Source organism: Scyliorhinus torazame, chromosome 12 (assembly GCF_047496885.1).
Source record: "Scyliorhinus torazame isolate Kashiwa2021f chromosome 12, sScyTor2.1, whole genome shotgun sequence".
In the NCBI taxonomy this organism is placed as follows: Eukaryota; Metazoa; Chordata; class Chondrichthyes; order Carcharhiniformes; family Scyliorhinidae; genus Scyliorhinus; species Scyliorhinus torazame.
The window spans coordinates 92,407,670-92,422,909 of record NC_092718.1 but is presented as its reverse complement, the minus strand read 5'-3'; the positions used below and the strand labels follow the sequence as shown (position 1 = coordinate 92,422,909).

Here is a 15,240-nt window from a genome sequence, read left to right as displayed (position 1 = left end):
TCGTCCCCACCAGCACGTTCCCCAGTGTTGCACAGCGACAGACTCGTCCCCACGAGCACCGTGTCCCAGCGTTACACAGCGATTGACCCATCCCCACCGGCACCGTGTACAAGTGTAGCACAGCGACAGACCCGTCTCCACGAGCGCCGTGGCCCAGTGTTGCACAGCGACAGACCCATCCCCACTAACACCCTTTCCCAGTGTTACACAGCAACAGTCCTTTTCCCACCAGCACCGTGTCCCAGTGTTATACAGCGATAGACTCATCCCCACCGGCACCGTTCACACCAGCACCGTGTACAAGTGTAGCACAGCGACAGACCCGTCTCCACGAGCGCCGTGGCCCAGTGTTGCACAGCGACAGACCCATCCCCACTAACACCCTTTCCCAGTGTTACACAGCAACAGTCCTTTTCCCACCAGCACCGTGTCCCAGCGTTACACAGCGTCAGACCCATCCCCACCGGCACCGTGTCCCACTGTTGCACAGCGACAGGCCCGTTCACACCAGCACCGTGTACAAGTGTAGCACAGCGACAGACCCGTCTCCACGAGCGCCGTGGCCCAGTGTTACACAGCGACAGGCCCGTGCACACCAGCACCTTGTCCCAGTGTTGCACAGCGACAAGCCCGTTCACACCAGCACGGGGTCCCAGTGTTACACAGCGACAGACTCTTCCCCACCAGCACCGGGTCACACTGTTGCATAGCAACAGGCCCGGTCACACCAGCACCGTCTCCCAGTGTTGCACAGCGACAAGCCCGTTCACACCAGCACGGGGTCCCAGTGTTGCACAGCGACAGACTCACCCCCACCAACACCGGGTCCCAGTGTTACACAGCGACAGACCCGTTCCCACCAGCACCGTGTCCCAGTGTTACACAGCGACAGACTGGTCCACACCAGCACCGTGTCCCAGTGTTACAAAGCGACAGACCCATCTCCACCAATACCGTGTCCCGGTGTTACACAGCGACAGACCCTTTCCCACCAGCACCGTGTCCCAGTGTTACACAGCAACAGACCCATCCCCACCGGCACCGTGTCCCAGTGTTGCACAGCGACAGACTCACCCCCACAAACACCGGGTCCCAGTGTTACACAGCGACAGACCCGTTCCCACCAGCACCGGGTCCCAGTGTTACACAGCAACAGACCCGTCCCTACCAGCACCGTGTCCCAGTGTTACACAGCAACAGACTCGTCCCCACCAGCACCGGGTCCCAGTGTTACACAGCAACAGACTCGTCCCCACCAGCTCGTTCCCCAGTGTTGCACAGCGACAGACTCGTCCCCATGAGCACCGTGTCCCAGCGTTACACAGCGATTGACCCATCCCCACCGGCACCGTGTCCCACTGTTGACAGCGACAGGCCCGTTCACACCAGCACCGTGTCCCAGTGTTATACAGCGATAGACTCATCCCCACCGGCACCGTGTCCCAGTGTTACACAGCGACAGGCCCGTGCACACCAGCACCGTGTCCCAGTGCTGCACAGCGACAGGCCCGTGCACACCAGCACCTTGTCCCAGTGTTGCACAGCGACAAGCCCGTTCACACCAGCACGGGGTCCCAGTGTTACACAGCGACAGACTCATCCCCACCAGCACCGTGTCACACTGTTGCATTGCAACAGGCCCGGTCACACCAGCACCGTCTCCCAGTGTTGCACAGCGACAGACTCACCCCCACAAACACCGGGTCCCAGTGTTACACAGCGACAGACCCGTTCCCACCAGCACCGTGTCTCGGTGTTACACAGCGACAGACCCTTTCCAACCAGGACCGTGTCCCAGTGTTACACAGCGACAGACCCATCCCCACCGGCACCGTGTCCCAGTGTTGCACAGCGACAGACCCTTTCCCACCAGCACTGTGTCCCAGTGTTGCACAGCGACAGACCCATCCCCACCGGCACCGTGTCCCAGGGTTGCACAGCGACTGACCCTTTCCCACCAGCACCGTGTCCCAGTGTTACACAGCGACAGGCCCGTGCACACCAATACCGTGTCCCAGTGTTAGACAGTGACAGACCCTTTCCCACCAGCACGGTGTCCCAGTGTTACCCAGCGACAGACTCCTCCCCACGAGCACCGTGTCCCAGTGTTACACAGTGACAGACCCGTTCCCACCAGCACCGTGTCTCAGTGTTACACAGTGACAGACCCTTTCCCACCAGCACGGTGTCCCAGTGTTACCCAGCGACCGACCCATCCCCACCGGCACCGTGTCCCAGTTTTGCACAGCGAAAGGCCCATTCACACCAGCACCGTGTCTCGGTGTTACACAGCGACAGACCCTTTCCCACCAGCACCGTGTCCCAGTGTTACACAGCAACAGACCCATCCCCACCGGCACCGTGTCCCAGTGTTGCACAGCGACAGGCCCGTTCACACCAGCACCGTGTACCAGTGTTGCACAGCGACAGACTCGTCCCCACGAGCACCGTGTCCCAGTGTTGCACAGCGACAGGCCCGTTCACACCAGCACCGTGTACCAGTGTTGCACAGCGACAGACCCGTCCCCACCGGCACCGGGGCCCAGTGTTACACAACGACAGGCCCATTCCCAGCAGCACCGTGTCCCATTTTTACACAGCGACAGACCCATTCCCACCAACACAGTGTCCCAATGTTACACAGCGACAGACTGGTCCACACCAGCACCGTGTCCCACTGTTACACAGCGACAGACTGGTCCACACCAGCACCGTGTCCCAGTGTTACACAGCAACAGACTCGTCCCCGTCAGCACCGGGTCCCAGTGTTACACAGCAACAGACTCGTCCCCACCCGCACCTTCCCCAGTGTTACACAGCAACAGACCCGTCCCCTTCAGCACCGGGTCCCAGTGTTACACAGCAACAGACTCGTCCCCACCCGCACGTTCCCCAGTGTTACACAGCAACAGACTCGTCCCCGTCAGCACCGGGTCCCAGTGTTACGCAGCAGCAGACCCGTCCCTACCAGCACCGTGTCCCAGTGTTACACAGCAACAGACTCGTCCCCACCAGCACCGGGTCCCAGTGTTACACAGCAACAGACTCGTCCCCACCAGCTCGTTCCCCAGTGTTGCACAGCGACAGACTCGTCCCCATGAGCACCGTGTCCCAGCGTTACACAGCGATTGACCCATCCCCACCGGCACCGTGTCCCACTGTTGACAGCGACAGGCCCGTTCACACCAGCACCGTGTCCCAGTGTTATACAGCGATAGACTCATCCCCACCGGCACCGTGTCCCAGTGTTACACAGCGACAGGCCCGTGCACACCAGCACCGTGTCCCAGTGCTGCACAGCGACAGGCCCGTGCACACCAGCACCTTGTCCCAGTGTTGCACAGCGACAAGCCCGTTCACACCAGCACGGGGTCCCAGTGTTACACAGCGACAGACTCATCCCCACCAGCACCGTGTCACACTGTTGCATTGCAACAGGCCCGGTCACACCAGCACCGTCTCCCAGTGTTGCACAGCGACAGACTCACCCCCACAAACACCGGGTCCCAGTGTTACACAGCGACAGACCCGTTCCCACCAGCACCGTGTCTCGGTGTTACACAGCGACAGACCCTTTCCAACCAGGACCGTGTCCCAGTGTTACACAGCGACAGACCCATCCCCACCGGCACCGTGTCCCAGTGTTGCACAGCGACAGACCCATCCCCACCGGCACCGTGTCCCAGTGTTGCACAGCGACAGACCCTTTCCCACCAGCACTGTGTCCCAGTGTTACACAGCGACAGACCCATTTCCACCAGCACCGTATCCCAGTGTTGCACAGCGACAGACCCATCCCCACCGGCACCGTGTCCCAGGGTTGCACAGCGACTGACCCTTTCCCACCAGCACCGTGTCCCAGTGTTACACAGCGACAGGCCCGTGCACACCAATACCGTGTCCCAGTGTTAGACAGTGACAGACCCTTTCCCACCAGCACGGTGTCCCAGTGTTACCCAGCGACAGACCCATCCCCACCGGCACCGTGTCCCAGTGTTGCACAGCGACAGGCCCGTTCACACCAGCACCGTGTACCAGTGTTGCACAGCGACAGACTCGTCCCCACGAGCACCGTGTCCCAGTGTTGCACAGCGACAGGCCCGTTCACACCAGCACCGTGTACCAGTGTTGCACAGCGACAGACCCGTCCCCACCGGCACCGAGGCCCAGTGTTACACAACGACAGGCCCATTCCCAGCAGCACCGTGTCCCATTTTTACACAGCGACAGACCCATTCCCACCAACACAGTGTCCCAATGTTACACAGCGACAGACTGGTCCACACCAGCACCGTGTCCCACTGTTACACAGCGACAGACTGGTCCACACCAGCACCGTGTCCCAGTGTTACACAGCAACAGACTCGTCCCCGTCAGCACCGGGTCCCAGTGTTACACAGCAACAGACTCGTCCCCACCCGCACCTTCCCCAGTGTTACACAGCAACAGACCCGTCCCCTTCAGCACCGGGTCCCAGTGTTACACAGCAACAGACTCGTCCCCACCCGCACGTTCCCCAGTGTTACACAGCAACAGACTCGTCCCCGTCAGCACCGGGTCCCAGTGTTACGCAGCAGCAGACCCGTCCCTACCAGCACCGTGTCCCAGTGTTACACAGCAACAGACTCGTCCCCACCAGCACCGGGTCCCAGTGTTACACAGCAACAGACTCGTCCCCACCAGCTCGTTCCCCAGTGTTGCACAGCGACAGACTCGTCCCCATGAGCACCGTGTCCCAGCGTTACACAGCGATTGACCCATCCCCACCGGCACCGTGTCCCACTGTTGACAGCGACAGGCCCGTTCACACCAGCACCGTGTCCCAGTGTTATACAGCGATAGACTCATCCCCACCGGCACCGTGTCCCAGTGTTACACAGCGACAGGCCCGTGCACACCAGCACCGTGTCCCAGTGCTGCACAGCGACAGGCCCGTGCACACCAGCACCTTGTCCCAGTGTTGCACAGCGACAAGCCCGTTCACACCAGCACGGGGTCCCAGTGTTACACAGCGACAGACTCATCCCCACCAGCACCGTGTCACACTGTTGCATTGCAACAGGCCCGGTCACACCAGCACCGTCTCCCAGTGTTGCACAGCGACAGACTCACCCCCACAAACACCGGGTCCCAGTGTTACACAGCGACAGACCCGTTCCCACCAGCACCGTGTCTCGGTGTTACACAGCGACAGACCCTTTCCAACCAGGACCGTGTCCCAGTGTTACACAGCGACAGACCCATCCCCACCGGCACCGTGTCCCAGTGTTGCACAGCGACAGACCCATCCCCACCGGCACCGTGTCCCAGTGTTGCACAGCGACAGACCCTTTCCCACCAGCACTGTGTCCCAGTGTTACACAGCGACAGACCCATTTCCACCAGCACCGTATCCCAGTGTTGCACAGCGACAGACCCATCCCCACCGGCACCGTGTCCCAGGGTTGCACAGCGACTGACCCTTTCCCACCAGCACCGTGTCCCAGTGTTACACAGCGACAGGCCCGTGCACACCAATACCGTGTCCCAGTGTTAGACAGTGACAGACCCTTTCCCACCAGCACGGTGTCCCAGTGTTACCCAGCGACAGACCCATCCCCACCGGCACCGTGTCCCAGTTTTGCACAGCGAAAGGCCCATTCACACCAGCACCGTGTCTCGGTGTTACACAGCGACAGACCCTTTCCCACCAGCACCGTGTCCCAGTGTTACACAGCAACAGACCCATCCCCACCGGCACCGTGTCCCAGTGTTGCACAGCGACAGGCCCGTTCACACCAGCACCGTGTACCAGTGTTGCACAGCGACAGACTCGTCCCCACGAGCACCGTGTCCCAGTGTTGCACAGCGACAGGCCCGTTCACACCAGCACCGTGTACCAGTGTTGCACAGCGACAGACCCGTCCCCACCGGCACCGGGGCCCAGTGTTACACAACGACAGGCCCATTCCCAGCAGCACCGTGTCCCATTTTTACACAGCGACAGACCCATTCCCACCAACACAGTGTCCCAATGTTACACAGCGACAGACTGGTCCACACCAGCACCGTGTCCCACTGTTACACAGCGACAGACTGGTCCACACCAGCACCGTGTCCCAGTGTTAGACAGAGACAGGCCCGTGCACACCAGCACCGTGTCCCAGTGTTGCACAGCGACAGGCCCGTTCACACCTGCATGGGGTCCCAGTGTTACACAGCGACAGACTCGCCCCCACCAGCACCGGGTCACACTGTTGCATAGCAACAGGCCCGTTCCCACCAGCACCGTGTCCCAGTGCTACACAGCGACAGACTGGTCCACACCAGCACCGTGTCCCAGTGTTACACAACGACAGACTGGTCCACACCAGCATCGTGTCCCAGTGTTGCACAGCGACAGACCCATCCCCACCGGCACTGTGTCCCAGTGTTGCACAGCGACAGGCCCGTTCACACCAGCACCGTGTACCAGTGTTGCACAGCGACAGACTCGTCCCCACGAGCACCGTGTCCCAGTGTTGCACAGCGACAGACCCATCCCCACCGGCACCGTGTCCCAGGGTTGCACAGCGACTGACCCTTTCCCACCAGCACAGTGTCCCAGTGTTGCACAGCGACAGACCCGTCCCCACGGCACCGGTGCCCAGTGTTGCACAGCGACAGACCCATTCCCACCAGCACCGTGTCCCAGTGTTGCGCAGCGACAGACCCATTCCCACCAACACCGTGTCCCAGTGTTACACAGCAACAGACTCGTCCCCGTCAGCACCGGGTCCCAGTGTTACACAGCAACAGACTCGTCCCCACCCGCACGTTCCCCAGTGTTACACAGCAACAGACTCGTCCCCGTCAGCACCGGGTCCCAGTGTTACACAGCGACAGACCCATCCCCACCGGCACCGGGGTACAGTGTTATACAACGACAGGCCCATTCCCAGCAGCACCGTGTCCCAGTGTTACACAGCGACAGACCCATTCTCACCAACACCGTGACCCAGTATTACACAGCGACAGGCTGGTCCACACCAGCACCGTGTCCCAGTGTTACACAGCGACAGACTCGTCCCCACCAGCACCGGGTCACACTGTTGCATAGCAACAGGCCCGTTCCCACCAGCACCGTGTCCCAGTGTTACACAGCGACAGACTGGTCCACACCAGCACCGTGTCCCAGTGTTACACAGCGACAGACTGGTCCACACCAGCACCGTGTCCCAGTGTTACACAGCGACAGACGCATCCCCACAAATGCCGTGTCCCAGTGTTACACAGCGACAGACCCTTTCCCACCAGCACCGTGTCCCAGTGTTACACAGCGACAGACCCATCCCCACCGGCACCGTGTCCCAGTGTTGCACAGCACCGTGTCCCAGTGTTACACAGCAACAGACTCGTCCCCACCCGCACCTTCCCCAGTGTTACACAGCAACAGACCCGTCCCCTTCAGCACCGGGTCCCAGTGTTACACAGCAACAGACTCGTCCCCACCCGCACCTTCCCCAGTGTTACACAGCAACAGACCCGTCCCCTTCAGCACCGGGTCCCAGTGTTACACAGCAACAGACTCGTCCCCACCAGCACCTTCCCCAGTGTTACACAGCAACAGACCCGTCCCCGTCAGCACCGGGTCCCAGTGTTACGCAGCAGCAGACCCGTCCCTACCAGCACCGTGTCCCAGTGTTACACAGCGACAGACCCGTTCCCACCAGCACCGTGTTCCAGTGTTACACAGCAACAGCCTCGTCCCCACCAGCACCGGGTCCCAGTGTTACACAGCAACAGACTCGTCCCCACCAGCTCGTTCCCCAGTGTTGCACAGCGACAGACTCGTCCCCATGAGCACCGTGTCCCAGTGTTACACAGCGACAGGCCCGTTCACATCAGCACCGTGTACAAGTGTAGCACAGCGACAGACCCGTCTCCACCAGCACCGTGGCCCAGTGTTGCACAGCGACAGACCAATCCCCACCAACACCCTTTCCCAGTGTTACACAGCGACAGTCCCTTTCCCACCTGCACCGTGTCCCAGTGTTATACAGCGATAGACTCATCCCCACCGGCACCGTGTCCCAGTGTTACACAGCGACAGGCCCGTGCACACCAGCACCGTGTCCCAGTGCTGCACAGCGACAGGCCCGTGCACACCAGCACCATGTCCCAGTGTTATACAGGGACAGACACGTCCCCACCAGCACCGTGTCCCAGTGTTACACAGCGACAGAACCGTCCCCACCAGCACCGGGTCACAGTGTTAGACAGCGACAGGCCCGTTCACACCAGCACCGTGTCCCAGTGTGACACAGCGACAGACCCGTTCACACCAGCACCATGTCCCAGTGTTACACTGGGACATACCCGTCCCCACCAGCACCGTGTCCCAGTGTTACACAGCGACAGTCCCTTCACACCAACACCGTGTCCCAGTGTTACATAGCGACAGACCGATCCCCACCAGCAATGTGTCCCAGTGTTACACAGCAACATACTCGTTCCCACCAGCACCATGTCCCAGTGTTACATAGCGACATGCCTATCCCCACCAGCACCGTGTCCCAGTGTTACACAGCGACAGACTGGTCCACACCAGTACCATGTCCCAGTGTTACACAGCGACAGACCCATGCCCACCAATACGGTGTCCCAGTGTTACACAGCGACAGACCCTTTCCCACTTGCACCGTGTCCCAGTGTTACAGAGCGACAGACCCATCCCCGCCAGCACGGGGTCCCTGTGTTACACAGCGACAGGCCCGTTCACACCAGCACCGTGTCCCAGTGTTACACAGTGACAGAACCGTCCTCACCAGCACCGGGTCCCAGTGTTAGACAGCGACAGCCCCGTTCACACCAGCACCGTGTCCCAGTGTTACACAGCGACATCCCCGCCAGCATCGTGTCCCAGTGTTGCACAGCGACAGAACCATTCCCACCAGCACGGGTCCCAGTGTTACACAGGGACAGACCCTACATCACAGCACCGTGTCCCAGTGTTACACAGCGACAGACCCTTTCCCACTAGCACCGTGCCCCACTGTTAGACAGCGACAGGCCCGTTGACACCAGCACCGTGTCCCAGTGTTGCACAGCGACAGACCCGTTCACACCAGCACCGTGAACCAGTGTTGCACAGTGAAAGACCCGTTCCCACCAGCACCGGGTCCCAGTGTTACACAGGGACAGACCCATTCACACCAGCACCGTGTCCCAGTGTTACACAGCGACAGACCCGTTCACACCAGCACCGTGAACCAGTGTTGCACAGTGAAAGACCCATCCACACCAACACCATTTCCCAGTGTTACACAGCGACAGACCCTTTTCCGCCAGCACCGTGTCCCAGTGTGACACAGCGACAGACCCGTTCACACCAGCACCATGTCCCTGTGTTATACAGGGACAGACCCGTCCCCACCAGCACCGTGTCCCAGTTTTACACAGCGACAGACTCACCCCCACCAGCACCTGTCCCAGTGTTACACAGCGACGGACCCTACATCACAGCACCGTGTCCCAGTGTTACACAGCGACAGACCCGTTCCCACCAGCACCATGTCCCCGTGTTATACAGTGACAGACCCATCCCCGCCAGCAACGTGTCCCAGTGTTACACAGCGACACCCCCACCAGCACCGTTCCCCAGTGTTTCACAGCAACAGACCCGTCCACACCAGCACCGTGGCCCAGTGTTACACAGCGACAGACCCGTTCCCACCAGCACCATGTCCCAGTGTTATACAGCGACAGACCCATCCCCGCCAGCAACGTGTCCCAGTGTTACACAGCGACACCCCCACCAGCACCGTTCCCCAGTGTTTCACAGCAACAGACCCGTCCACACCAGCACCGTGGCCCAGTGTTACACAGCGACAGACCCGTTCCCACCAGCACCATGTCCCAGTGTTATACAGCGACAGACCCATCCCCACCAGCGCCGTGTCCCAGTGTTACACAGCGACAGTCCCTTCCCACCAACACCGTTTCCCAGTGTTACACAGCGACAGACCCTTTCCCACCAGCACCGTGGCCCAGTGTTGCACAGCGACAGGCCCGTTCACACCAGCACCGTGAACCAGTGTTGCACAGTGAAAAACCCATCCACACCAACACCATTTCCCAGTGTTACACAGCGACAGACCCTTTCCCACCAGCACCGTGGCCCAGTGTGACACAGCGACAGACCCGTTCACACCAGCACCATGTCCCAGTTTTACACAGCGACAGACTCACCCCCACCAGCACCCTGTCCCAGTGTTACACAGCGACGGACCCTACCCCACAGCACCGTGTCCCAGTGTTGCACAGCGACAGACACGTCCCCACCAGCACCGTGTCCCAGTTTTACACAGCAACAGACTCACCCCCACCAGCACCGTGTCCCAGTGTTACACAACGACAGAACCGTCCCCACCAGCGCCGTGGCCCAGTGTTACACAGCAACAGACCCGTCCCCACCAGCGCCGTCGCCCAGTGTTACACAGGAACAGACCCGTCCCCACCAGCACCGTGTCCCAGTGTTACACACGACACCCCCACCAGCACCGTTCCCCAGTGTTACACAGCGACATACCCTTTCCCACCAGCACCATGTCCCAGTGTTACACAGGGACAGACCCGTCACCATCCACACCGTGTCCCAGCGTTACACAGCGACAGACCCTTTCCCACCAGCACCGTGGCCCAGTGTTGCACAGCGACAGGCCCGTTCACACCAGCACCGTGAACCAGTGTTGCACAGTGAAAGACCCATCCACACCAACACCATTTCCCAGTGTTACACAGCGACAGACCCAATTCCGCCAGCACCGTGTCCCAGTGTGACACAGCGACAGACCCGTTCACACCAGCACCATGTCCCTGTGTTATACAGGGACAGACCCGTCCCCACCAGCACCGTGTCCCAGTGTTACACAGCGACAGACTCACCCCCACCAGCACCTGTCCCAGTGTTACACAGCGACGGACCCTACATCACAGCACCGTGTCCCAGTGTTACACAGCGACAGACCCGTTCCCACTAGCACCGTGCCCCACTGTTAGACAGCGACAGGCCCGTTGACACCAGCACCGTGTCCCAGTGTTACACAGCGACAGACCCGTTCACACCAGCACCGTGAACCAGTGTTGCACAGTGAAAGACCCGTTCCCACCAGCACCAGGTCCCAGTGTTACACAGGGACAGACCCATTCACACCAGCACCGTGTCCCAGTGTTACACAGCGACAGACCCGTTCACACCAGCACCGTGAACCAGTGTTGCACAGTGAAAGACCCATCCACACCAACACCATTTCCCAGTGTTACACAGCGACAGACCCTTTTCCGCCAGCACCGTGTCCCAGTGTGACACAGCGACAGACCCGTTCACACCAGCACCATGTCCCTGTGTTATACAGGGACAGACCCGTCCCCACCAGCACCGTGTCCCAGTTTTACACAGCGACAGACTCACCCCCACCAGCATCGTTCCCCAGTGTTTCACAGCAACTGACCCGACCCCACCAGCGCCGTCGCCCAGTGTTACACAGCGACAGACCCTTTCCCACCAACACCATGTCCCAGTGTTACACAGGGACAGACCAGTCACCATCCACACCGTGTCCCAGCGTTACACAGCGACAGACCCATACCCACCAACACCGTTTCCCAGTGTTACACAGCGACAGACCCTTTCCCACCAGCACCGTGGCCCAGTGTTACACAGGGACAGACCAGTCACCATCCACACCGTGTCCCAGCGTTACACAGCGACAGACCCATACCCACCAGCACCGTCTCCCAGTGTTGCACAGCGACAGACACGTCCCCACCAGCACCGTGTCCCAGTGTTACACAACGACAGAACCGTCCCCACCAGCGCCGTGGCCCAGTGTTACACAGCAACAGACCCGTCCCCATCAGCGCCGTCGCCCAGTGTTACACAGGAACAGACCCGTCCCCACCAGCACCGTGTCCCAGTGTTACACACGACACCCCCACCAGCACCGTGTCCCAGTGTTACACACGACACCCCCACCAGCACCGTTCCCCAGTGTTACACAGCGACATACCCTTTCCCACCAGCACCATGTCCCAGTGTTACACAGGGACAGACCCGTCACCTTCCACACCGTGTCCCAGCGTTACACAGCGACAGACCCTTTCCCACCAGCACCGTGGCCCAGTGTTGCACAGCGACAGGCCCGTTCACACCAGCACCGTGAACCAGTGTTGCACAGTGAAAGACCCATCCACACCAACACCATTTCCCAGTGTTACACAGCGACAGACCCTTTTCCGCCAGCACCGTGTCCCAGTGTGACACAGCGACAGACCCGTTCACACCAGCACCATGTCCCTGTGTTGCACAGCGACAGGCCCGTTCACACCAGCACCGTGAACCAGTGTTGCACAGTGAAAGACCCATCCACACCAACACCATTTCCCAGTGTTACACAGCGACAGACCCAATTCCGCCAGCACCGTGTCCCAGTGTGACACAGCGACAGACCCGTTCACACCAGCACCATGTCCCTGTGTTATACAGGGACAGACCCGTCCCCACCAACACCGTGTCCCAGTGTTACACAGCGACAGACACGTCCCCACCAGCACCGTGTCCCAGTTTTACACAGCGACAGACTCACCCCCACCAGCACCTGTCCCAGTGTTACACAGCGACGGACCCTACATCACAGCACCGTGTCCCAGTGTTACACAGCGACAGACCCGTTTCCACCAGCACCATGTCCCAGTGTTATACAGCGAGAGACCCATCCCCGCCAGCAACGTGTCCCAGTGTTACACAGCGACAGACCCATTCCCACCGGCACTGTGTCCCAGTGTTGCACAGCGACAGGCCCGTTCACACCAGCACCGTGTACCAGTGTTGCACACCGACAGCCCCGTTCACACCAGCACCGTTTCCCATTGTTGCACAGCGACAGACCCATCCCCACCAGCACCGTTTCCCAGTGTTATACAGCGATAGACCCATCCGGACCGGCACCGTGTACCAGTGGTACACAGCGACAGGCCCGTGCACACCAGCACCCTGTCCCAGTGTTGCACAGCGACATGCCCGTTCATGCCAGCACGGGGTCCCAGTGTCACACTGCGACAGACCCATCCCCACCAGCACCGGGTCCCAGTGTTACACAGCGACAGACCCATCCCCGCCAGCACCGTGTCCCAGTGTTGCACAGCGACAGACCCTTTCCCACAAGCACCGTGTCCCAGTGTTACACAGCGACAGACCCATCCCCGCCAGCACCGTGTCCCAGTGTTGCACAGCGACAGGCCCGTTCACACCAGCACCGTGTACCAGTGTTGCACACCGACAGCCCCGTTCACACCAGCACCGTGTCCCAGTGTTGCACAGCGACAGACCGTTCCCCACAAGCACCGTGTCCCAGTGTTACACAGCGACAGACCCTTTCCCTCCGGCACCGTGTCCCAGTGTTATACAGCGATAGACCCATCCCCACTGGCACCGTGTCCCAGTGTTACACAGCGGCAGGCCCGTGCACACCAGCACCGTGTCCCAGTGTTGCACAGCGACAGACCTGTTCCCAGCAGCACCGTGTCCCAGTGTTACACAGCGACAGACCCTTTCCCGCCAGCACCGTGTCCTTGTGTTACACAGCGGCAGGCCCGTGCACACCAGCACCGTGTCCCAGTGTAACGCAGCGACAGACTGGTCCACACCAGTACCGTGTCCCATGTTACACAGCGACAGACCCGTTCCCACTAGCACCGTGTGTGTTACACAGCGACAGACCCTTTCCCACTAGCACCGTGCCCCACTGTTAGACAGCGACAGGCCCGTTGACACCAGCACTGTGTCCCAGTGTTACACAGCGACAGACCCGTTCACACCAGCACCGTGAACCAGTGTTGCACAGTGAAAGACCCGTTCCCACCAGCACCGGGTCCCAGTGTTACACAGGGACAGACCCATTCACACCAGCACCGTGTCCCAGTGTTACACAGCGACAGACCCGTTCACACCAGCACCGTGAACCAGTGTTGCACAGTGAAAGACCCATCCACACCAACACCATTTCCCAGTGTTACACAGCGACAGACCCTTTTCCGCCAGCACCGTGTCCCAGTGTGACACAGCGACAGACCCGTTCACACCAGCACCATGTCCCTGTGTTATACAGGGACAGACCCGTCCCCACCAGCACCGTGTCCCAGTTTTACACAGCGACAGACTCACCCCCACCAGCACCTGTCCCAGTGTTACACAGCGACGGACCCTACATAACAGCACCGTGTCCCAGTGTTACACAGCGACAGACCCGTTCCCACCAGCACCATGTCCCCGTGTTATACAGTGACAGACCCATCCCCGCCAGCAACGTGTCCCAGTGTTACACAGCGACACCCCCACCAGCACCGTTCCCCAGTGTTTCACAGCAACAGACCCGTACACACCAGCACCGTGGCCCAGTGTTACACAGCGACAGACCCGTTCCCACCAGCACCATGTCCCAGTGTTATACAGCGACAGACCCATCCCCGCCAGCAACGTGTCCCAGTGTTACACAGCGACACCCCCACCAGCACCGTTCCCCAGTGTTTCACAGCAACAGACCCGTCCACACCAGCACCCTGTCCCAGTGTTGCACAGCGACATGCCCGTTCATACCAGCACGGGGTCCCAGTGTCACACAGCGACAGACCCATCCCCACCAGCACCGGGTCCCAGTGTTACACAGCGACAGACCCATCCCCGCCAGCACCGTGTCCCAGTGTTGCACAGCGACAGACCCTTTCCCACAAGCACCGTGTCCCAGTGTTACACAGCGACAGACCCATCCCCGCCAGCACCGTGTCCCAGTGTTACACAGCGACAGACCCATCCCCACCAGCACCGGGTCCCAGTGTTACACAGCGACAGACCCATCCCCGCCATCATCGTGTCCCAGTGTTGAACAGCGACAGACCCATTCCCACCAGCACGGGTCCCAGTGTTACACAGGGACAGACCCGTTCACACCAGCACCGTGTCCCAGTGTTACACAGCGACAGACAGGTCCCCACCAGCACCATGTCCCAGTGTTACACAGCGACAGAACCGTCCCCACCAGCACCGGGTCACAGTGTTAGACAGCGACAGGCCCGTTCACACCAGCACCGTGTCCCAGTGTGACACAGCGACAGACCCGTCCCCACCAGCACCGTGTCCCAGTGTTACACAGCGACAGACACGTCCCCACCAGCACCATGTCCCAGTGTTACACAGCGACAGAACCGTCCCCACCAGCACCGGGT

At 60.3% G+C, this 15,240-nt stretch overlaps 1 protein-coding gene across 1 annotated transcript in view; it reads left to right on the top strand.

The window, feature by feature from the left end:
* The window catches only part of LOC140386556 (mitochondrial import receptor subunit TOM40 homolog), a 117,533-nt gene that overhangs the window by 12,379 nt on the left and 89,914 nt on the right, over nt 1–15,240 (top strand). The window lies entirely within an intron of this gene.